The 24,226-nt window shown below is 40.5% G+C and overlaps 1 protein-coding gene across 2 annotated transcripts in view; it reads right to left on the bottom strand.

Annotated features, from left to right (window-relative positions):
* The window catches only part of PIK3C2B (phosphatidylinositol-4-phosphate 3-kinase catalytic subunit type 2 beta), a 146,719-nt gene that overhangs the window by 105,921 nt on the left and 16,572 nt on the right, over positions 1 to 24,226 (bottom strand). The window contains exon 2 of one of the 2 annotated variants that reach the window (XM_077295052.1): positions 17,587 to 17,620. The exons of the other annotated variant lie outside the window; for it this stretch is intronic. The gene's annotated coding sequence lies outside the window, so the exon portion shown is untranslated. The remainder of the gene's footprint in view (positions 1 to 17,586; positions 17,621 to 24,226) is intronic. 2 annotated transcript variants of the gene reach the window in all.

The raw sequence follows: 24,226 nt of genomic DNA on the forward strand, positions 1-24,226 counted from the left end.
AGCAATGTGGGCATCATATCCCTGTTAAAAAAAAAAAGAATTAAAATAAAAAAATAGTTATATACTCACCTTCCGTTGGCTCTGGATCCAGGCAAAGTGGTTACCGAGGCTCCTCGGGTGCTCCGGTCCCAAGAGTGCATTGCTACGTCATCATCTCGAGAGACCGCAATGCATGGAGCGGTCACCGGAGCGTCGCGAGGAGCAGGAAAGGCCGGTTCTGGATCTGAGGGGCCAACGGACGGTGAGTATATAACGATTTTTTAATTTTTTAATTATTTTTAACATTAGATCTTTTAACTAATGATGCCGCATAGGCAGCATCAATAGTAAAACGTTGGTCACACAGGGTTAATAGCAGCGGTAACGGAGTGCGTTACCCGCGGCATAACGCGGTCCATTACCGCTGCCATTAACCCTGTGTGAGCGGTGACTGGAGAGGATTATGGAGTGGGCACTCGCTGCGGGGAGGAAGGAGCGGCCATTTTGTCACCGGACTGTGCCCGTCGCTGATTGGTCGTGGCCGTTTTGCCGCGACCAATCAGCGACTTGGATTTCCCTGACAGACAGAGGCCGCGACCAATGAATATCCATGACAGACAGACAGAAAGATGGAAGTGACCCTTAGACAATTATATAGTAGATGAGCGAATATACTCGTTACTCGAGATTTCTTGAGCATGCTCGGGGGTCCTCCGAGTATTTTTTAGTTTTCGTTTTTCTTGCCTCAGCTGAATGATTTACATCTGTTAGCCAGCATAAGTACATGTGGGGGTTGCCTGGTTGCTAGGGAATCCCCACATGTACTTATGCTGGCTAACAGATGTAAATCATTCAGGTGTGGCAAGAATAAATCTCCAAGCACTAAAAAATACTCGGAAGACCCCGAGCATGCTCGAGAAATCTCGAGTAATGAGTATATTCGCCCATCACTAGTGTTTATAATTATGTAGCCACATTATTTTAGTTCTTTATTTTTCTTAGATTTGTACAAATTATGGGTGATACTAAGGCCACATTCAGACATTCAGTATTTTACCTCAGTATTTGTAAGCCAAAATCAGGAGTGGAAGAAAAACAGAAATGGTGAAGTGTTTCTATTAAACTTTCCCTTTGATTGTCCAACTTCTGGTTTTGGCTTACAAATACTGATGTCTCCCTTAACAAGCCCACTCGTTTTATGTTTAATAGAATTAAAAAGGTTAGAATACGTAACCGAATCGACAAGATAATTTCTCCTAAGGGCATTTCTCTCACCCACAGGACATTGCAAATGAATTTGCACAATATTTCAATCAATTATGTAATTTGCGGTCTGATCCCTCTCTTCCCATTCCAGGTGCGAGATCTATTGATGACTTTTTGTCTTCTGTCAATCTTCCACAACTTGATTCCATGGATGCAGACTTTTTGGCTGCTCCTTTTACTGCAGAAGAGATTAGTGACACAATAAAACAACTGAAATCTTATAAGGCTCCTGGTCCTGATGGTTATAGCAATAATTATTATAAATCATTCTGTGAAATTCTTGTCCCCCATTTAGTTCAAATTTTCAATGCCACTTCATCTATTGGTTCTTTCCCTAGGGAAAATTTGGATGCCACAATTATACTTATTCCCAAGCCTCATACTAGTCCTGATCAAATACTTAATTACCGTCCCATTTCATTAATTAATACTGATCTCAAAATGTATTCCAAAATCTTAGCTAACCGCCTTAACCTTATTTTGCCCAAATTAATTTCCACGGGCCAGATTGGATTTATCAAGCACCGGTAATCCATTGAAGGTACCAGGAGGCTGATAAATATTATTAAATTAATTAATTCCCGAAAAATTAACTCCACTTTATTTCCCTTGATGCAGATAAAGCGTTTGATCGCTTAAATTGGACTTTTCTCAAATGTTCCCTACAAAAATTTGGCTTTGATTTGGACTTTATAAATAAAATTATGGCTATATATTCCGATCCTCAGGCAAAAATTTATATTAATAATCACTTTTCTTCCCCATTTCCAATCTCTAATGGTACTCGGCAGGGTTGCCCCCTTTCTCCACTGCTTTTTGCCCTTGCCATATAGCCATTAGCCCAGCTCATTAGAGATAATCCCTCCATAGAGGGAGTTCGCACGGATCGTAAGGAATTTAAAATCAGTTTATGTGCTGATGATATTCTCCTGTCTCTTACCAATCCTAGTCGTTCGATTACACATTTGCAAACCCTTCTTTAAAAAAATTTCATTTTTTTGCATTTTAAAATTAACGAGTCCAAGTCGAAAATTTTTCAATTTAACCTCGCTGATTCTCAAATCCGGAGTATAAAGGATATTTCGCCCTGGGGTTGGGTGGAGACGGATATTGTTTATTTGGGTCTGAGATTTTCTAGAAACCTTAGCTCCTTGATTCCCAGCAATTTGGATTCTCTGATTGCTTCCATTTCTAAAGAGCTTAGATTTTATGATGATAAAGTATTATCGTGGTGGGGAAAGTGCCTTATTGTAAAATGAATAATTCTTCCCAAGATCCTCTATATCTTCAGGTCCCTTCCTTTACTTGTTTCTACTTCTTATTTGACCAGTTTGCAGGCACACCTCAATCTGTTTGTTTGGGGCAACAAGAGAGCTCCTATAGCCGCTAGTCAACTGTATAAACATAAATTGTGTAGGGGTATGAGTCTACCTAATATTTTGGCCTATTATTTCTCTAATTTAATTAAACAGAGTCTATATTGGTGGTCTGCAGATCATACACCTTCATGGGTGGAATTGGAATTATATTTTAATAGAAATTCTCCACCGTGTAATATTATTATCAATTTATTTACCTCTAAGTCTTTGCTTTGGTCTGATCATTCGATATTTGTAGCTATTCTTGTGGCATGGCGGAAATTTCGCAAAATTAAAAGTGGTTTCACTAGGATGGAACTTATGCGGAGTCTTCCCCACTCTTTTTTGGCTGCTGTTTTCTCGTTTGATCTGCATTCAAGTTGGGCTTTCTGGGGAATCTGTAAACTACATGACATCTTTGATGGTAACAAGGTTGTTTCATTTACCCACCTTAGAGATAGGTTTGGTGTTCCCTCATCGGCTTTTATGCAGTTTACTATTTTAAAGGATTTTTTGAGGCCACTAGTGACTGGTCGCCCTCCTTTATCAGAGCCGGCGATTAATATTTTATGCAACTCCGGTCATAGCATATTTTGGTCTACTCAGTATATCTACCAGTGGTTTAATAACGATTTCAAAATTATAAAATTCCAATACATGAGCAAATGGGAATCTACTTTGAATCTTTCCATAATTCTAGATGATTGGAAACTGGCCATGTCCTTGACTTAGTCTGCCACCATGTCCATGGCTCTTCATGAGTCTTATTTTAAACTTATCTCTAGGTGGTATTATTCACCGCCTCACTTAGCATTTATTATTCCTTCCAATTCCCCTCTCTGCTGGAGGGACTGTGGACATTATGTAGCCTTTCCCATTTGTTTGGTTTTGTCCACGTATTAGATCTCTTTGGGATGAAATCTCTTCTCTTATTTCTATAATATTAAAACGTTCGGATTTTTCTGTCTCCTCAGTTGGCCCTGCTCTCGTTGAATGCAGATCAATTGACTCCACCTTTTAGGAAACTTGTTATACATCTGCTTTTAGTTTCTAAGAATGCTATTGCTTTTTTTTTTTTAAATCTTCTAAAATACCCTGTTCACAAGAAATTATTGACAAACTGGCTTTGCATAAATCCTATGAACAAAAACTGGCGTTACTGAATGGCTGCTTTCCTTCCTTTTTGAAAAAATGGTCTCGCTGGCTGGAAATATTTACTGTATTTATTGTTTTGTTATTTTATTTTATTCTATTTTTACTTTTATGCTTCATGAATGTTTCCTGCCATTGCATTTATGTTAACCTTGCTCTCTCTATGTCTTGTTTTGGTTGAAGATGTTAATAAAATTGTTTGGAAAAACAAAAACTGATGTCAAATACTAACCAAATACTGAATGTGTGAATGTGGCTTAAAGGTGGAAAAAGTTCTGAAATGATTCTTCTTGATGTTACATAGTTACATAGTTATTAAGGTTCAAGGAAGACTTTAAGTCCATCTAGTTCAACCCATAGCCTAACATGCCCTAACATGTTGATCCAGGGGAAGGCAAAAAAAACCCATGTGGTAAGAGTAAGCTCCACCATGGGGAAAAAAATTCCTTCCCGACCCCACATACGACAATCAGACTAGTTCCCTGGATCAACGCCTTATCAAGGAATCTAATATATATATATACCCTGTAACATGTGATGTGATTTATTTTCACATGACAAAAAAAAAACAGACATTTTACCAGTGGTGTGTAGACTTTTTTTATCCACTGTGTAACTTGTGCAAAAGAATGCTAGTCCCCCCCGCAAGTCAAAAAAGAATACAGGGGGGGTCTCATGGCTGCACAGATCTTTGGAGTTATGGCCTATTATTATGGCCCTGTTTAGTTTTAAGGGTTAATTTTAGGGTCTTGTCAGTTGGCCCAGGTGAACTATTTTTAGAAGAACCAGTTCTAACTGGTGTCTTTGGCGCCGTTTTTAACGGCTTTTCATTGGAGAATTTGGTTGTTGGGCAGATTATTTAAACTATATAAAGACCCACTTTTTATGGACAGCTGTCAGTCCGCCGTTGCGGTGAAGAAGAGAAGATCCTCTGGGATGGAAGCCTTGGTGCAGCAGCTGATTGCCAGAGCCAGCTTGGAGGGCGGGGTAGATTGGCTGAAGAGCTGCCTGGCTATAGAACCTGAACCGGTAGCTTCTGATGCCGTCTCCCCCCCTCCTTTACCGGCGTCTGATGAAGATTCTTCGTTTCAAGTCGCTCCTGCTCCACCGTCCTTCAGCGGAGTTTCGGGTCCTGCACTGCCGCCGTCTCCAGCATCGCGGTCCTCAGTCCAGCCACGCCGGCGTGCTCAAGCTCCGGCCAGGAGATCTTCCCGCTCAAGGAAGACGAGATCGCGCAGTCCAGCGCGAGATCTGCATCCGCGTCAGGAACCAGCGACAGCCACGTCATCCAGGAGCGCCGGCATATCGGGGGTGAGGTGCAGCCGTAAAAGCGCTGCAGGAACCCCTCTGTCAGGCGCTCCGCCGGGGATGGCTTCATCTTCTATCAAGATTCCTGCTCCTGCGTCTGATCTTCTAGCAACTCAAGCCGATGTTTGCTGCCAGCCTTCTCCAGCTGGAATGCAGCGGCGCTCGCCCAGCATGGAGGGCTGGAGCGCTGGCTGCCAACCAGATCCCAGCATTCAAGACAACGGTAGCGGTGAGAACATTTGTGTGCCCCTGTCTGTTTCACATATTCAGATTAAAAACATGATCAGGGATGTGATGTCAGAAACGCTGGGTGAGGTTTTTAAGTCCTCTTCTCATTCAGCTAGCAATATTAGCAATTCAAATGTCACAGTTCCCTCTTCATGTCCTCAAAATTATTTTAAAGAAGCCCTCACTTGCGAGCTTTCCCCTTTAGGGTTTCATTTAAGTTCTGCAGTTAAAGACATTATTTGGAGCAATCAATATGTTGATTTATTCTCGCTCCTTCCTCGCAGGGAACAGCATAGTAAACCTGAAAGGCGTGACGATAAATCTGATGTAGATGACCCTAAACGTGGTCACATTAAATCTTTTAATAATTGGTTACAAGCCTTTTCCATCTACTCGGCTGTTCTCGGCGAGAAATTTCCAGAGTTATGTAGTAAATTGTTTCAACATATCGACATAGTTTTGGAGGCATACCGCAACTTTGGCGGTTTTGCCTGGCTAAACTATGATGAATCCTTTAGACAAAAGTTGGCGGTTCATCCTGACCTCTCCTGGGGTATAAAGGATGTCGGATTATGGATAAATTTGATGCTGCCTCAGAGACAGGCATCTTTGAAACAAGCTCCTTCAGTCGTCCCTAAGAAAGGTGTCTGCTTTGCTTTCAATGACTCCGGCTGTAAGTGGAACAGTAATTGTCGTTTTCGGCACGAGTGTTCGTTTTGTGGAAACGCACACTCTATGTCGAGGTGTTTTAAAAAACAGTCCGCACAGCAGGCACTTTCAAAGGACTCTATTTCAAAGGGCTCAGACACCAGTGAAGCTGGAAAGTCTGGTTTATTGGCTAAACAAATACCCAGACTTGATTTTTGACGGTTTTTTGAAAGGTTTTTTTGTCCCACCTTTTCAAGGGATCGGATGCAATATTGTAAGAAACCTGCCTTCCCTGTCGGTTAATCCGGATGTAGCCAGGGATAAAATTCTTAGCGAATTAAAACTGGGAAGGGTTGCAGGTCCTTTCACCTCCCCTCCTTTTACGAATTTTCGAATTTCCCCATTAGGTTTAGTTCCCAAAAAAGATTCAGGGTCCTTCCGTTTAATTCATCACTTATCTTACCCCCCTGGCTCATCTTTAAATGATGAAGTGGATAAAGATGTTTGCTCTGTTAGCTATTCATCATTTGATTCTGCCATCGAAATGCTTAGGTCTGTCGGCGTTAACGCGCTCATGTCTAAGTCAGACATTAAGTCAGCGTTTCGTCTACTTCCTATAGATCCCAGGGGTTTCAATTCTTTGGGGTTTTATTTTGAAAATCTCTTCTTTTTTGACAAGTGCCTCCCCATGGGTTTTTCTTTATCTTGTTTTTATTTTGAGACTTTTTCGTCATTTTTGCATTGGGTTCTGGAATCCAATTCCCCCAATGTCAAAATTTTGCATTATTTAGATGATTTCCTTTTTGTAGGTCCCCCTGATTCCACTCTTGCCTTGGACACACTTAATAAATTTTTGAGAATGTGTGATTATTTTGGGGTCCCTATTGCCCACGAAAAAACTGTTTTTCCTTGTACTTCCATTGAATTTCTTGGAATAACTTTAGACTCAGTCAAGATGGAATCCAGACTCCCGATCGATAAAATTACCAAACTAACTGACGCTCTTAATAATTGTCTGTCCAAGAAAAAGCTGACTTTAAAAGAACTCCAATCTTTACTGGGCTTACTTAATTTTGCACTCCGCATAATTCCTTTTGGGAGCGTTTTTTCTAGGCGGTTATATGATGCGACTGCAGGTATAACATCTCCTTCTTTTCATATTAGAATTTCTTCAGAGATGAGGGAGGATGTTAAAGTTTGACTTAAATTCCTTTCTGAATTCAACGGACATTCTTCTTGGCAATCCGCTTTTGTCTCTGCTGATTCCATCCCCTTTTCTGTTGCAGCTGACCCCACCTTTGGCGGTGGTGTTTTCTTGTCATCTCACTGGTGCACCGTTCGGTGGCCACCTCAGTGGATGGACGGTCATATTACAAACATTGAGATGGTTTTTGAACTTTTTGTAATTTTTTTAGGGCTTTATTTATGGGGCCCTTTAATTAAGGATTCTAGAATTGTCATTTTGTCCTTAAACCAAGGAGTAATTTTCTCTATTAATACCCTGTCTTCAAAGAACAAATGGGCTTCGGCTATCCTTAGGCAGTTAGTTTTAACTTGCTTAAAATGCAATATTTGGATTAAGGCTAACCGGGGTTTAAGCAAATGGTCAGTTACTGCGGGTTTATTGGCTAGGCATGAGCGGTCAATTTTTCGTTCACAGGTACCCGTCGCAGACTTGGAACCGACTCCCTGCCCTCAGTCGATTTGGGATTTAATCTTGAGCTGATTCCTCACTGTATTAAGAACTCACTTTCTGACAGATCATGGGCTGATTACTCGGCCGCATGGCATAGATGGGTGAATTTTTGTATGCTGAACAATCTAAATTACAACACATCTAGTGCTTTTTCGGGCCTCAGGTTTGCTGAATCTCTGGCTAAGCTAGGCCTTTCTCATTCAGCGATAGCCAAATCCTTTGCGGGGGTGTCATTTTTTTTTAAATTAAGGGGTAGCCCCCCTTTAACCGGTTTTTTTCCTGTAAAACAATTTTTAAAAGGTCTGAAGAGATCTAATTTTAAGGCAGACTCTAGACGCCCGATCTCTTTTTCGTTTTTACAGGATTTATGTTTAGTTCTTTCAAAGGTTTGTATTTCGGTTGAGGAGAGCCTGCTATTTCATACAATTTTCACCCTGACATTTTTTGGAGCATTAAGGGTTGGTGAAGTGGTGTCAGCTAGGAAAGCAGAGCCTTCTGGTTTGCTATTTGCTGACATTAGCATTCATGATTCTTATTTGGTATTGTTTATTAGAAAATCAAAAACTGACCAATTGGGCAGGGGGTCTAGGCTGAGAGTCAACTCTTTTTCTGTCCCTGCAATATGCCCAGTTTCTAGTTTAAAGCGCTGGCTCCTGATAAGGCCTGAGAGCGGAGGCTCATTATTTATTCATATGGACAGATCGCCAGTCACAATATTTCAATTTAATGCCATTTTAAAAAAATGCTTATGTTTTTTGAATTGTCAACATTTAAGGATTACCTCCCACTCATTTCGCATAGGTGCTGCTACTGAGGCATCCCGAGCGGGTTTGGATGATGCTTTCATTCAGAAATTGGGTAGATGGGATTCTGGAAGATTCAAATTGTATGTTCGCCACGAGCTCTATGACTACTAATTCTTCATTTACCTTTCAGGTCCTATCATAGTCTGGATTGTGGGACACTCGTTCATATTTTGGGCAGAGAAGAGAGCCAGGCAGAGAGTTTATTCTGAGAACCTTTCTTTTAATTCTACTGACGTTCAAATTTATTGGCATAGTGTTCGGGGCATGATTTGGTCCAATTTTTGCTTTCAGTTTAAGAGATGTATTAAAATTTTTCCTTTCCCAGACTTAGTCATTTTTCATCTTGCTGGTAATGACCTTGGTAAAGTAAGAACTCTTGATTTATTAGCTCTCATGAGATCGGACATTTGCAACCTTAAGCAGTCATTCCCATCGGTTGGTTTCATTTTTTCTGAGATAGTACCTAGATTTTTGTGGTCTGACAGTAATCTGTCATTTTTAGATAAGATTCGCAAACGAGTTAATAGGAACATGAGTAAATTTTTACCTTTAATTGGTGGTTTTTCCTTCAGACACGAGGAGCTGGAGGGTTTTTTACCTGGACTATTTAGGAACGATTTGGTCCATTTATCGGACATCGGGTTAGACATTTTTAACTTGAATTTACAGACGATGGTAGAAAAGTGGCTGTGTGGTTTGGGGGGGGCCTCGCCTCTCTGAGGCTTGGCTTTTGGGAAAATCGCCCATTTGTTTGGGCGGATTGGATTTGGTTTATTGGAAGCTGGATATTTATATGAGTTTATTTAAATTAAAGTTATGTGTTTCATTGGTTAACCCTAAATAAACATCACGGCCATTTTTCTTCCACTAATTCTCTGTGTCATGTTTTTTATTCATTTATAAGTAATAGATCTTGTGTTGCCATGCTAGTCCCCCCCCGCAAGTCAAAAAAGAATACAGGGGGGGTCTCATGGCTGCACAGATCTTTGGAGTTATGGCCTATTATTATGGCCCTGTTTAGTTTTAAGGGTTAATTTTAGGGTCTTGTCAGTTGGCCCAGGTGAACTATTTTTAGAAGAACCAGTTCTAACTGGTGTCTTTGGCGCCGTTTTTAACGGCTTTTCATTGGAGAATTTGGTTGTTGGGCAGATTATTTAAACTATATAAAGACCCACTTTTTATGGACAGCTGTCAGTCCGCCGTTGCGGTGAAGAAGAGAAGATCCCACCCACCCTCCCTCTGTTATGTCCTTGTCGTGGTGTTTTATTGGCGGGAAAATCGCCCATTTGTTTGGGCGGATTGGATTTGGTTTATTGGAAGCTGGATATTTATATGAGTTTATTTAAATTAAAGTTATGTGTTTCATTGGTTAACCCTAAATAAACATCACGGCCATTTTTCTTCCACTAATTCTCTGTGTCATGTTTTTTATTCATTTATAAGTAATAGATCTTGTGTTGCCATGTATAATGCCAATTCCGAATAAAATGCAACAAATGTAAAATATCTTAACATAAGCCAGTAAGAACAAAATAGCACCACAGACATTGATTCATTCATAAAAACATCAATGCAGAATACAAACCACGAGTGGTATTTGTGGGAAGGCGCGACTGACCCAGTAACTACTTGCCTTATGCCAGAATATACCACAGGCTATCTACCCAGACCAACACTAGTGCTCACTTATGCAAACACTTGAGTAAAAGCAAAGTAATAAAAATACATATGGGGACCATGTAAAATAAAGTGTAATTTGAACAAATTTGGAATTAAAAGGTCAAGATATTTCTAAGAGTGTAGATTTATTCTCATTTGACAGCAGGCTTAAAGGGAATCTGTTACCCCAAAAATCGTATATGAGCTAAGGCCACCGGCATCAGGGGCTCATCTACAGCATTCTATAATGCTGTAGATAAACCCCCGATATATCCTGAAGGTAAGAAAAACAGGTTATATTATACTCACCCAGGGGCGGTCCGGGTCCGATGGGCGTCGCGGTCTGGGTCCGGCGCCTCCTAGCTTCATACGATGACGTCCTCTTCTTGTCTTCCTGCTGCGGCTCCTGCACAGGCGTACTTTGTCTACCCTGTTGAGGGCAGAGCAAAGTACTGCAGTGCGCAGAGCCTCTGACTTTTCCCGACGCATGCGCACTGCAGTACTTTGCTCTGCCCTCAACAGGGTAGACAAAGTACGCCTGCGCCAGAGCCGCGGCAGGAAGATGAGAAGAGGACGTCATCGTATGAAGCTAGGAGGCGCCGGACCCGGACCGCGACGTCCATCGGACCCAGACCGCAGCGGGACCGCCCCTGGGTGAGTATAATCTAACTTGTTTTTCTTATATTTCAGGTTACATCGGGGGCTTATCTACAGCATTACAGAATGTAGATAAGCCCATGATGCCGGTGGCCTTAGCTCATATACGATTTTTGGGGTGACAGATTCCCTTTAATTTGACCTGGATTTTCTCAACCTAAATAATGACTCGTTAATGCAGAATGGTCACCAGGTCAAAAGTGACCAGTTTTTGCTCTTATTTAATTCCCGTTGCTCAGCTGAAAGGGTGAATCTATGGTAAAGACTATAAAAAGTAGAACTAAATAACTAGACCCATCTCTATGGAACTGCATATCAGATTTTAAAAAAACAAACAAAAAAAACAACAGAACCGAGCAGCAGAATTAAAATAAAGGCAAAAGTGGTATAACTTTGACCTGATACTGGTTCTTGTTTCAAGATAATATGAGAAACACATTTCCCTGTCCGTTTTATCAAAGGATCAAGTGTTTCTGCTGATGACCAGCTCTGTGAGCGCACCAGAAATCAAATCAGTGAGGTACAAGCGACAGTTTCCACTGAGCTCATATATCACTGACTTAATTTAGGAAGAGCTCACCAGGTTGGTCACTAACAAACACTCTCTCCTGTGACAAAACAAACAGAAAGTGTGTTAGGCTACAAAGCCCACGATCAGGAATAGTAGCATTTTGGATGCAGTGCATTCTACATTACAAGCACAGTGGATGGGATTTATAGAAATCCCATACCCACTGTGCTTCAATTTAACGCTGCGTAAACTCACCCGCGGTGCGGGTTTCTGAGCTGCAGCATGTCAATTTCTGTAGCACAGACGCTGCATATTTTCAGCAATAGAATGTCATTACAAGCGGTAAATCCACATGTACCAAAACACAAATGCAGTAAATTAGAACGCAGCGAAAATACGCTGCATCCAAAACGCTACTAATCCTGATCGTGGGCATGTAACCTTACCTAAATAAAAAAAAGCAACTTTAACTATGCTGTGTGGTCAACATATTCACTTACGCATCTTCCCGTGGCCAGGAGCTGTGGTATGATCAGACTATGTCCCTGTATGGTCAGATACAGCCATTACACAGTACACAACAGGGGCACATTTATAAGATTATCTCGGCACAGGAACATTTTTTTAAACACATTAAGCTGTGGAAATTTTTATTGTGCATTTAAGCTCAAAACGTTGCTATCCGTTTATTTTAGTGCATAGTTCATGGACACATAATGCATGGGCAAGTTCATATATCATTTTTCTTGCAATCTAATTGCACAGCCAATCTCCCTTAGTGACAAAGCCACTATTGACTTTCATAACCATAAACGCTTCAACTGATCCCACTGATTCTGAGACTGATTTTTCGTTATTGTACCATTGTAGTGGTCAAATTTATTCAATACAACTTGCATTTATTTGTGAAAATATCACAAATGTAGTGAAACTTTTGTACATTTCACAATTTTAATTCTTATGCACTTAAACCAGAGCGTTAAAGCACACAAAATAGTTAATAAATAACATTTCCCACATGCCTACTTTACATCTGCATCATTTTTTTAAACATTCTTTTTATAGTTAGAAGGGTGAAAATTTGATCAGCAGTTTAAATTTTCCAGCAAAATGTACAAAACCATTTTCTTAAGCACCACATCACATTTGAAGTGACTTTGACGGGCCTATATGACAGAAAATAGTAACACCATTCTAAAAACTGAACCCCTCAAAGTCGTCAAAACTACATTTAAAAAGTGTATTGATCTTTCAGATGCTTCACAGGAACTAAAGCAGTGTCAAAGGAAAAAAATTTACATTTTACTTTTTTTTCCCACAAAAATTTTACTTTAGCCCCTCAAAATTTTTCACAAGGGTAACAGGAGAAAATGGACCCCAAAATTTGTTGCATATTTCTCCTGAATATGCAGATACCCCATATGTGGGGGAAAACTAGGGCAGGGCTCAAAAGGGAAGGAACACAGTTTGACTTTTTGAATGGAAAAATGACTAATCAAGAGCGTACACCATGTCATGTTTGGAGACCCCCTGGTGTGCCTAAATGGTGGAACTCCCCACTCTTCCCTGAAGAAATGTATCTAGATGTGTGGTGAGCACCTCGAGCCACCAGGTGCTTCCTAGTTCATAAAGTAGAGCCATGAAAATAAAAAAAAAAAGTACTTTTAGCTTCAAATTTGTTATTTTCACAAGGGAAACAGGAGAAAATGGACCCCAAAATTTGTTATGCAATTTCTCCGGAGTATGCCGATACCCCATATGTGAGGAAAAACTACTGTTTGGGTGCACGGCAGGGCTCGGAAGGTAAGGAGCGATGTTTTTGAATGCAGACTTTGATGTGATCTGCGGGTGTCATGTCGCGTTTGGATACAGCCGGCACACAGACCAGTCCAAAGTGACTCCACCTGCCTCATAAGTGAGTGGTTCCATTTAGTGTTTTGTCTGAATCGTGGTTTTAGGGAATTTACACAGAAACCCTGGTGTAAGCAGAGAACGCAGGATAAATGTGAACAGAGTCTTATTCAGATTTTTGGGAGGTACAATGAGCAAATATAGACAGCAGTACAAGAGTAGTTCTTATTTTTAATTTTACTAAGTTATCCATGCAGTATAAGTGATAAGGCAGATTTATTCTTCTGTGATTACAGCTATACTAGATTTATATTTTATTTTATGTCTTGCTGCTATCACACAGTAAAAATGCTTCCTTATAAAAACTTGTTTTTTTCATCGCCACATTCTGAGAGCTGTAACTTTTTTATTTTGTTGTGAGCAGAGCTGTGTAAAAGATTATTTTTTTTTATGGGGCGAGTTACAGATTTTTTGGTACTATTTTGGGGCACATAATATTTATTTTTATTCAGATTTTTCAAACACAAAATTAACAAAAAACAGCAATTCAGTTTTCTTATCCGTTCACCATGCGGTAAAAGTGATAAGACAGATTCGTTTGTCGGGTCGCTGCAATTATAGCAATACCAGATATATATAACTTTTTATGGTTTGCCATTTTTTCACAATAAACAATATTTTACAAAAATGAATTTGTTTTTGCATCATCATATTCTGAGAGCCGTAACTTTTTTTTTTGCCAAATGCACCATATTAGGGTTTGGTTTTTGAGGTATGGTTTGGTGTTTTCATTCATATTTACATATGACTTTTTTTATCGCTTTTAATTCACTTTTTCGTAAGTATGTTAAAGCGAGACATTTTTGGCGTGTTTATTTTTTTTTTTTACCGCATTCACCACATGGAATAACATGGCAGGTCAAATTCAGTTAAGCGTATGTAACATGTGGATGTAAAACGGATGATTTTTCAACCATATTGTCATCTGCATGCCCATTGTTTACGTCCGCATGGCATTCCTTTTTATACATCAGCAATTAGCAAAATTTACAAGACTAAATACAGTTTTCAATTTTACGAATTGTAATGTGTCTGTATAAAATCGGATGTTATACATTATATATAGATATATATTTTTTTGTGCACTCAGACTAAAATAAGTGAGCCTTATACAAGATAGGGAAGAAACTAGAGCATGCTGCGATTTTTTTTCAAGCAGATATAAACTGATGTCTGAATGATTTAATTGAATAACATCAGTCTGAGTGCAGTGAGGTCAGTCTTTCTCAAGAACAGCACTAACTAAAAATACAGTCACGTGAACACGCCCTTACAAACATGTGTGGTCTATTTGGACTAGTCAGAAAAGCATTTCCCCAGCGGCTTTTAAAGTGTGTTATTTTCTGAAAGGCCGCAGCCAGTATCTGATGCATGATGCCAGCGCATCGGGCAGCATTTATCAGCTGTCAAGTTCCCTTGAAAAGGATGAAATAAAAGTAATATTTTTCAATAGACGCATAATTGTTGGTATGACTTGGTGGGAAGAAACCAAAGACTGACACGAGTCATACATAGGTTCTGTTGTGTTGAGGCCTTATAACGTAGATATTGAAAAGTCACCAAATACTACAGGTACTCTTAAAAGGTTTATCTCTAAACTGCGTCAAAATGATGCGATTTTGCAAAAGCATCTGAAACACCCTAAGGCCACGTGCACATGTTGTTATTTGGTGATTTTTTTACCTCAGTATTTGTAAGCCCAAACCAGGAGTGGGTGATAAATACAGAAGTGGTGATGTGTTTCTATTATACTTTTCCTCTGATTGTTCCACTCCTAGTTTTAGGTTACAAATACTGAGGTAAAAATCTCACCAAATACTCAGCGTGTGCGCGCATTATCTTCCAAACCTGAATACAAAGAATGCCCATCCATAATCTATACTGCCTGTACAGAACGTCGTACTCATTCATAATGCACAACAGAACAATAATATGTAGGCCTTTCTCTCTAGACTATGGCCTACAGCACTCTCGCTACACAAAGACTCCATTACACAGAGATAGATTTATAGGTACATTGTAAATATCCTTTACTACTGTACCAAGACATTAAAACATATACCATTCTTTCTAGAGTTCCTTAATTTTCTTTTCTCAAACTTATTTCATAATAAATATGACAATGAAGGGCTCATTCACACCAGTATACCTAGATAATATGGATCTGTATTAGTTTAGTCTTTATTCTTCCATTTTTTTTTCTATTGAAAAAATGTCACCATGTGAAAAGTGCCCGTTTTTTGCTCTTATTTTATTCCTGCTGCTCCCCCGAGTAATACATTTTATTTTTTGAAGAGGTTATCCACTACTTGGACAACCCCTTCTCATTCCTCACGTGTGGACCCATTAAAATAAAAACACCTAATCTCCCCTCCGATCTTGTCACCGTTCCAGTGGTGTCAGCAATTGCATTCCCTGTTATGTCGTGTCACACAAGCCCTGTACCCAATGAAAAAAAAACAATATGGAAAAAAAAAACAGGACAAATATTACAAAAAAAATTTCTGCTTCTGTATTGTATTCTGTATTTCAAATTGTAATACAGAGGTGTGAATGAGATCTAAACCCGTAAAATTCTTCCACAACAGGATTAATGGTCCCTAACATTCTGGATTAGGTTGGGTTCAGATTGTGTTCCCCCAGTCCATTAGACGGACTACGTTACACCGCTGCATAACGCGGTGTAACGTAGTCCGCTAGCGCCGCCATTGACTGCAATGTCGGACGCATCACTAGCGCACGCCCACAATGGGCGTGCGCTAGCCATGTGCCATCATTGAGTGACGGACCCGGAGATGCGGGCTGCAGCGTTTCCGGGTCCATCACTGCTAGCACAGATAGAGATAGCAGATGCTCTATCTGCGCTAGCCATGTGCCAAAGTCGGCACTTGCATTACAGCAGCCCATTTAACGTATGTGTGTGAACCCAGCCTTATTGGATGGGTACAGTGTCTCAGTAGTGTCAGGGTGCGTTCATACAGTCCGAGTGTTGCCCATGAAAAAAAAATGATATCACATGGAAAGCACTTGCAACAATGTTATTCAATAGGGCTGCAAATGTCAACATGAATAAAATCGCAGTATGCACACGTCTCTTTTGTATTTCGGATGAGACTTGCCTATTCAAGTCTATGGGATCCCATATAGATCATCCATGTAGCATCCAGTTTTTACGGCTGCATTGCCATTATTAACATTAGAAACTGTATATGGTCTTGTAAATGTTATTAACTGCTGATGTATAAAACAAATGTCATACAAATGACAATACAATGGCCTTTTTTACTGGAATTTTTTTTATATAGTTGTGTGAATTTAAAACTTGCATTGAACAATTGAAACTAAATTACACCTGTACTTATTTGTTCCCCTTTTTTTTATCTACCCCCACATTTAATAACATACTGGTAGATTACTTGGCTTCTATGAGAAAGATCTCAGAGACTAATGCATACATAATGTTGATGAACTAAAGCGAAATTAGAAAAAAATTGGAAAATAAATATAAGGGTATGTTCACATATGGTTTTTTCCCCAGACATTTCTTTTTTAAAACTTGTTTTATTGAAGAATGCACACACGCAATAAAATCTAATGTTGTCATTTTTTAAATGGACATCGGTGTGGAGCATTTTCTCAAAGATAAAAGACGTCAAGTCAACACATTGACAGAGAATAAACATAACATGTGAATATACCCGAAAGGCAGAAGAACTCCAGGAAGACGGCTCAAAATGAAATGCATAAAAATAAGTATCTATTATGCAATGTGTTACAGAACTATTAAAGGGATGTTCCGTGTTGTGAAATGGGTAAATTGTAACTCGCTTGTAAAAACTATAGCAACTTTGTAATCCATATATTATTAAAAATCCTCTCATCTCAAAAGTTGAGTGATTTTTAATTCTATAAAGTTCTTTGCCCAAGTTGTCGACCACCTCTCCCGTGAATCAGAGGTGGCTGGTTCTGTAAGCAAGGATCGCATTCTTGCAAGCTGATTGCGGATCACTGGGTTCGGTAGGTTTCGGAACCTCAGCACTCCTGCAATTCTGCGGAGGCAAAGCGGCTTCTGAATGTGAAAGCACACCGCTCAGACCAGCAGCCACTGGTCCAAACTGTGAATCCTCAGGAGGATGCCTTAGAGCTCCTTTCTGTATAAGAAAAACCTGAAGCATCATTACAGAAATCTAAAACTGAAATAGAGGAAACATGTCTATTACATGCACATAATAAATTAATTACCAAAAAAACTAGGTCTTGCCTACCTGATTAAGATGAATGAGGATTACAAAACCTAAAGCACTTGCATGCCCATGCAACTATCAGATGGCATACATCAAAAATGCAATGTTTACTCGCCAAGAATGAGCATTTCATTGCACCCCTTCCCCCGTATTCCCAAGGTACCTTCTTGTAAAGCGCCCAGCATCTCCCGAATGACCTGCAATGGAAGAGGAGGAGGGAGGTTACTCATCTGTAGAGGAAGAAGCACAAGTCAGGGCGGGGAAGAGGGGGTTACACTGTATGATCACAACCCTCCTCCTCCTCCTGATGCTTGTGTCCTGCACCTGCTGCCCCTGATCTACAGATGAATCAAGCGGAAAATTCATCACAATGTCTGGGGGAATGTTTATTTCTGTAAGGCAGTTTCCCACCATAAGCCCAGGCGTGAGTGTACAGCTCTGCTCATACTCTGCACTGGGAGTGTGTGTGAATGCGGCCTAGTAATGGTGGTACTGACAGATGAACATGTAAACACCATCTGCTTCACTTCCTCCAACCTCCACTAGAGCATCTCTAGACTCGCGAGGCTGCGTTCTTCAAGGCTAAGAGTCGAGCACACAGCGTTCACCTGTAGAGTTCACCTAACAGCCAGGTCATTTGTAAAATTCATCGTACACAACTGCTAATCATGACGGCATACTACCCCAATAGACAAGTGTCTATTTCTAAACATCAATAACAATTAAAAAAAAAAACAAGATAGTGGAGAGCTGCTTTTTTGCACTTGCCAACTTGCGGTATGGGTTCTGTCGAGCCCCGGAATGTACTATAGTTGCACCATAAACCATCGCATCTAGGGAGCTGCTCATACTCATTCGATAGCTGTCGGCCAACTGTTCCTCCCGAAATACACATATACCTTTGACATCTGCTGTTAGGGAAAGTCAGACACCACTTTACATACTAAATGGTCAACCAGAGACGCCTGACTGACATGAGAATACATGTGGCCACCAATAATCGTATAGAAAAGTAGAAGAATGTTAACATCTATACAGTAAAAAATGGCATGTAGGCTGAAAGAACACACTTTTGGGTTCTGACTTAAGAATGGTCACCAATGTCAACGTTACAGTATACTGTAGGCTAAGGTCACAGACACACCAATCCTTAGCCAAGTATAAATATGTTTTATTCCTGCCTTATGATAAGCTCTGCAAATCTATTCGCCGTCCTGGCTACGTACAAAGAGAGGAACTTGGAACATTTAGGAGATGCAAATTTTGTGAAAAAAAGACTTAGAGAAATCCACAATTCACAAATATCAATAGTCTTAGAAATATCAATTCTGCCATCCCTAATAATAAAAAGCTTTCTGTTATCCTGTTTATAAAAGCAATTAAAAGGATAATCCAACAGTTAGGAATGAATAACGGACACAGGGAAGAATGCAGTTCTACAAGTCGATTTAAAAAAATAACAGCATGTACTACCAAGCCAGCTATTCTTGGCATTAAATAAAAAGAAAAAAAAACCTCCTAAGTGAATTAAGGTATGTTACACAAGAATCTTTACTGCCAGAAAAAAAGTTACAAACTATTCAACAAGTGTTTGATAACAATTCGAGATTGCAAAATTATTGATCCAGAAATGACCAGTATTATTTTATTAAGTCAAATTGCTAGAAATAAGAATACAAAAAAAGCAAAATGGAGTAAAGATACAGTGGGGAAAATAAGTATTTGACACACTGAAGATTTTGCACGTTTTTCTACCTATAAAGAATGGAAAGGTCTGTAATTTTTGACGTGAGCACACTTCACCTGTGAGAGATTGAATCTAAATATAAAAACCAGAAAATCACAATGTATGATTTTTACATAATTACGGTAATTTGCAATTTACTGCATGAAATAAGTATTTGATACAATAGAAAAATATAACTTAATATTTGGTACACAAACCTTTGTTTATACAGGACGATGCTGTTACATTCTACCTCTGCCTCTGTTGTTAAAGGGAATCTGTCACACCTGAGACACACTTAAGCTATTACTATGGGCAAAAGGTAATAGAATGGTTAAACTAGTCTTATCTTTATGCCTCATAGCTGCGGTCTAGATGTTGAGAAATGCACTTTAAGGGTATGTGCCCAAGATCAGGAACTGCTGTGGGTTTGATGTTGCGTATTTATGCAGCGTCTAACCCGCAGCGGACAGCTGTGACAGCATTCAAGAAATCCCAATATCCACTATGCATCCACAGACACCTGTGGATCACCCGCGGAGACTGACATGTGGTGCGTCTTTCCAGACAGCAGCATGTCAACGCTGCATTCAAAGGGCTGCTAGTTCTGGATCATGGGCACCTGGCCTTAATCTTCTATATTAATGATCTCTCCCAGTCTCCGGGGCGTTCGGTGCCTCGAAGAAATCCCTGCCTCCTCTCATTACAATACCACCCGACTCCCATAAACGTCACACTACCCTGTGACGTGCAGATGCGGCGCCGTAATCTCATACATGTGCCATGCACTCATGCGGTTACGGGTGCCTAATCCGCCCTTCTAATGGCAGTGTCTTCAACCTGCTTCCGCGTATGTGAGTCACTGCGCAGCATCCGAGACTTGCCGGCGCCTGCGCAGAAGAAAGATGAAGACACTACCTAGGAGGGGGGTGGTATTGTAATAAAGAAAGTAGGCAGGAATTTCTTCCAGGCACCTCACGTCCTAGGTTTTGTTCTTCAACTCCTGGTTCTGGCTATTCTCTGTTAGCTTGCTCTGCTGGCCAGATGCCACTCCGTGGACACAACCCAAGGGGCCTACATAAGTCCATATTCCTGTATAAGGGTTAAAGGGTGAGGGCCAGTGTAGCCCTGGGACCCGCTAGACAGGGCAGCTTGAGCCAAGCCTGTACAAGAAAGCTCCTTCTGCCAACCTTCTGTTGACCATACTCTTAGAGGTATACTGCCAATAACGATGATTTTTATGCATAAAACATAAAAATCAAATCAGCCAACAGAGCTTTGCTCGTTGATTGGAGATTGCCCGCAGGTTAACACTAATATTTAATCAGGGATGAGTGTCCAATTATCGGATGGCGTAAAACGGTCAATAGAAATGGTCTAGTTTTACGCAAATGAGCATCATTTTATAAGGACCATTTCATATTTTAATTCCTCACTGTCTCCAATATATCTGCTTGCTGTCAGTAAATGAAACTATTCTGATGAATGCTCAAAGGGGGAAACCTTCCCTCAAACTATTATTATTTTAACGTGTGTAAGAATTGAACGAGGTAAGCAAGTCTCCAAGCAAACATAGTGGTGGCACAAATCCTCCTCCCCATGTCTTCAGCCTGCCCACGCCATGTGGTGTGTTACTCTCAGGGGAAGCAGTCAGCTGATTCATGCTGCCTATACCGGGGGCACAATCAGAGATTGGTGCTGCTATTACAGCCATGTATGCATAGTGGCAAGAGCAGGGCTGGACCCGGATTCATGGTGCGTGTGGTCTAAGCTGCAGAAAACAGACAGATTTCCTTTAATTCCTTAAGGAATGGGAGATTTATTTATTTTGCACTTCCAAAATCAATAACAATTTCCTTGTCTCCTGACACAGCCATACGAGGGCTTGATTTTTATGGGACAAGATGTAGTTTTGAATATAAACCATTCTTTTTACGATATAATGCACTGAAAAACCATGAAAAAAAAATGACAAGTTATGTGAAATGGTAAAAAAAAAATGCAATTCCACGTTTGTCGTGGAAAAACAACCTGGCAACATAATTTTCCAAACCAGTATTATGGTGATGCCAAATGTACAAAATTGCTTAAAATAAATAATATGGCAAAAAAATAAATGAAGCAGTAAAACATTTTGGAGAAAATTTTCAGAGAAAATACATTGGTTTGTGTTGCCATTTTCTGAGACCTACAACTTTTCTTAAACTTTTCAGTCAATGGACGTGTATGAATCTTTTTTTTTTGTGTGCGTCAATTCATGTTTTTATTGATACCATTTTGGGATATTTGTGCGGATTGCTTATTTTTGCATTTTGGGGTTATTGGAGCCACTGAAAAATGTTTATTGTATGGAATAAATATTTTTATATTTTGTAAGTTTGTGAACATATGCACACAGCAATACGAAATATGTAATTTTGGGGGGATTTTGTTGGGGGGATGATTTAAACAGACGGCCACCATACATTTATGGCAGCCATTGCTAAGACGTTAAAACACTGATTAGATAGCAGTAAGTTGATGGTTGAATAAATGTCCACCAGGAGAATTTAACCCTCTATTTTTTAGTCCATATTAGCTGTAAAAGTTGTTGAAACCGAGACTACATGTTCAATGATACTAAGTAAAGAACAAACGATCTTCAGTGAGCATTTCGGGAATTTTCAGGCATCATTCTTGCAGGACAATCTGATCTGGATGATCAATTTTTGTATGGCCATCTTAAAAGGCAAGTCTTTGTTGTCCAACCACCACAACCCCTTTGTATGAGAGACCAATGCCCAAACCCCATAACTTCACTCTCCAAAATCTCTGAAGGGGAGCTTGCTCATCTTCTCTCCAAATCACACCTCACCACTTGTGCACTTGACCCCATCCCATCCCACCTCCTCCCCAACCTCACCACCACACTAATCCCATCCCTAACCCATCTCTTCAACCTTTCACTAAGTTCTGGTACTTTCCCCTCTGCCTTCAAACATGCCACAATCACACCTATCCTCAAAAAGCCATCCCTTGACCCAAGCGGTATGTCCAGCTATCGCCCCATATCTTTGCTCCCATTTGCTTCCAAACTCCTTGAGCAGCACGTCCATGCTGAACTTTCCTCTCACTTTGCATCTAACTCTCTCTTCGACAACCTACAATCTGGCTTCCGTCCCCACCATTCCACTGAGACTGCCCTGACCAAAATTACTAACGTCTTACTTACAGCCAAAGCTAACAGACAATTCTCTATTCTCCTCCTCCTAGACCTGTCCTCTGCCTTCGACACAGTTGACCACTGCCTCCTACTACAGATCCTCTCTTCCTTTGGGGTCAAAGACCTTGCCCTATCTTGGATCTCCTCATACCTTCCCAACCACACATTTAGCATCTCCTACTCCCATACTACTTCTTCATCTCACCCCCTCTCTGTTGGAGTCCCCCAAGGCTCTGTCCTAGGACCCTTACTCTTCTCAATCTGTACACTCGGCCTGGGACAACTCATAAGGTCCTATGGCTTCCAGTACAATCTATATGCCGATGACACTCAGATCTACCTCTCTGGCCCAGATGTCACCTCTCTGCTCTCCAGAATCCCAGAGTGTCTATCAGCCATATCCTCCTTCTCCTCTCGCTTCCTCAAGCTCAATGTGGACAAATCGGAATTCATTATCTTTCCTCCATCACGCATATCTTCCCTACCTGATCTATCTATCAAAATAAATCAAATCACACTTTCCCCTGTCCCCAAAATCCGCTGCCTCGGAATAACCCTTGACTCTGCCCTGTCCTTCAAACCGCACATCCAAGCTCTCGCCACCTCCTGTCGCCTCCAGCTCAAAAATATTTCCAGAATCCGTCCTTTCCTCAACCCACTCTACCAAAATGCTCGTGCATGCCCTAATCATTTCCCGCCTCGACTACTGCAACATACTCCTCTGTGGCCTACCTTCTAACACTCTGGCACCCCTCCAGTCTATCCTTTACTCTGCTGCCTGACTAATTAATCTCTCTCCTCGCTACACTCCTGCTTTCCCTATTTGCAAATCCCTTCACTGGCTCCCAATTTCCCAGCGTATTCAGTTTAAACTACTAACACTGACCTACAAAGCCATCCATAATCTTTCTCCTCCGTATATTTCCACACTAATCTCTCAATATCTTCCCTCATGTAATCACCGGTCCTCCCAAGACCTCCTCCTCTCCTCCACGCTTATTCGCTCCTCACCCAATCGCCTCCAAGATTTCTCCCGAATATCACCCATCCTCTGGAATTCAGTGCCCCAACACATCCGGTTATCCACTACTTTTGGATCCTTCAAAAGAAACCTGAAAACCCACCTCTTCAAAGAAGCTTACAGCCTGTAAAGACCACACAGCCACCTCAACACCATCGGAGCTCCTGCAACCCCCGACCTACTGTCTCCTTCCCCATAATAATGTAGAATGTAAGCCCGCAAGGGCAGGGTCCTCTTCCCGCTGTACCAGTCTGTTATTGTTAGTTTTGTTTACTGTAAGTGATATTTGTATTTTGATGTAAACCCTTCTCATGTACAGCACCATGGAATTAATGGTGCTATATAAATAAATAATAATAATAATAATAAAAGGTTAGTCCCAACATTGGAAATGATTGCTCATCCGCCAGGACCCCCATTAATCCTGAGAACTGGTCTCTGAAATTTCGCTTTTGTAAAGAGTGGGGGGGGTCATATATGCACTCTCACAAATACCACAGGCAATGTTGAGGCACATAGGAATGAAGGCAAACAATGTAACAATCATCATTCACACTCCTGGAAAGACAACTAGAAGAAAGGAAAAAACTGTAGATAAATTCTTGTGGTCCACGCCTATGCAAGAGTGGATGATAAAATGAAAAGCCTACACGCAACACTCATTATTCCCCAGTGGGAGATCTGATAAAGGGAAATTCTACTGACAAATTTTCCATCAATATACTGTAAGCTAATTCTTTAAACACACATTTGCTTTGCGCTCACATAAAACCAATATGCACGCAAAGCTATTATTAGACACAGAACGACCTCATATAACATACCCGAAATTAATTGCATTCGGAAAATTAAAT

Source organism: Ranitomeya variabilis, chromosome 3 (assembly GCF_051348905.1).
Source record: "Ranitomeya variabilis isolate aRanVar5 chromosome 3, aRanVar5.hap1, whole genome shotgun sequence".
In the NCBI taxonomy this organism is placed as follows: Eukaryota; Metazoa; Chordata; class Amphibia; order Anura; family Dendrobatidae; genus Ranitomeya; species Ranitomeya variabilis.